This window comes from Cyprinus carpio, chromosome A21 (assembly GCF_018340385.1).
Source record: "Cyprinus carpio isolate SPL01 chromosome A21, ASM1834038v1, whole genome shotgun sequence".
NCBI classification, from domain to species: domain Eukaryota; kingdom Metazoa; phylum Chordata; class Actinopteri; order Cypriniformes; family Cyprinidae; genus Cyprinus; species Cyprinus carpio.
In genome coordinates, this window is record NC_056592.1 from 24,707,735 (window position 1) to 24,709,706 (window position 1,972).

A 1,972-nucleotide genomic window follows, 5' to 3' on the forward strand; every position below is an offset into this window, starting at 1 on the left:
ATGACAACACCTGGTACACACTCTAATCAGTTAATTAACTCAAAACACCGCAAAGCCTTTAAATGGTTCTCTCAGTATAGTTTGTAGCTACACAATCATGGGGAAGACTGCTGAAATTGACAGGTGCCCAAAAGATGACCATTGACACCTTGCACAAGGAGGGCAAGACCACAAAAGGTCATTGCAAAAGAGGCTGGCTGTTCACAGAGCTCCTGTGTCCAAGCACATTAATAGAGAGGCGAAGGGAACGAAAAAAGATGTGATAGAAAAAAGTGTACAAGCAATAGGGATAACCGCACGACCTGGAGAGGATTGTGAAACAAAACCCATTCAAAAATGTGGGGGAGATTCACAAAGAGTGGACTGCAGCTGAGTCAGTGTTCTTCAAGACCACTACACAAAGACGTTAATGCAAGACATGGGTTTCAGCTGTTGCATTCTTGTGTCAAGCCACTCTTGACCAGCACCTGTATAGCACGGGGTGATTGTACTGGTTATTATAGCGTCTAGCAATGCAGTACAAGTGTAGTATCGAAAGGGAACATACTTGGGTTACTAACGTAACCTCGGTTCTCTGAGATATGGGAATGAGTAACGTGTTGCTAGCTGTGCTATGGAGCTACAACGACTCAGTGTTGTCGATTCAGTCAAAGTAACCTCTATTTTGACAACAATGTCAGATAGAACCTATATATTCCAAGGTGACAAAATGCTCTTAGGAAATTAATGTCTTGCATCAGTTTATAAACAAATTGGTCTGAAATGATAAAGGTTCATCATGAAACCAAGAAATATTTTGAATTGGAATATGATGAAAGGAAAAATTTATTGAAATTAGTCACAGAAGACAAATCAATTAACTGTCTAAGATAACTATTAAAAAAAAAAAAAAAATTCAAATACAGTTCTCGACAATCATCAAGAGACCAACAATTACACCTGAAAGAAAGAAAAAAACAGACCAATTTCAGAGCATTGTTGTGAAAGCAACAGAAAACTGACCCAGAAAGCCAAAAACAAGATGCCAGCCATGGGAAAGATCTGTGTGAGAGGGCTGGTAAACATCACTGTTTTTTCTCACATACTGTTCTAGGCTAGTGCTTGTGACAGTATGACAGCTATCCTCTGGGGATGTGCTTTCAGATCCACAGCAGTTAAATGAAATATGGAGATGAGGAAACTATGAGCCTCTAATGGCCAAAATGGTGTTGGGATGTAGTTATTTGCTGCTACTGTCTATGCAAGTGTGTGTCAGTTGTAAGTATGGTACAAGGTCTTTTAGTGTGATTTTGGGGTGACAACATCTGGCTCTCAGACGTTTGGAAGGAGCTGTGCTTCCCAGAAAGGAGGGGCGGTAGACGGTCATTCAGATGGAGATGTCTGACAACATCCGTGGACCAAAGAGACCCGCGAGAATCCCCAGATACTGTAGACGTGTCTGCTGAAATGTGTGATGCCAGAAATATGTCTTCTTATTTTACTTTTTTTTTTTTTGTGGTTTCAATAGGTGGGAATAGAAACAGTTTGTCAGAATTGTCAGTAAGGGTTGGCAGGGAGGCAGAAAAACAATAATTACTTTTAATAAAATAATCTAAACAAGAACGATGGCAGAACATGCTGCTTTTCACTGTTTGGCGTCAGTCCTTCTCAAAAGAGTGCATATGCTAACCAGCCTTCCATCAAATCCATTCAAGTGATCTGAAGAGAAAAGTTAATTAGGTAATAAAAATATACACTGTTTACACCTGTATACAAAAAAACAAAAAAAACAAAAAAAAAAAAACAAAAAAAAAAAAACAAAAAAAAAATAGACACTGTTACAGGTGTAACAGAACCCTTGGGAGACCAACACATGTTGCAAAAAGCACCTGTAACAAATCAATTTTGGCCCACACCCCACACACACCCTTGGCACTTCACGACACATCGAAGCATGTGAAACATGGTCTCTATAACAAAGATCTCCTCAATG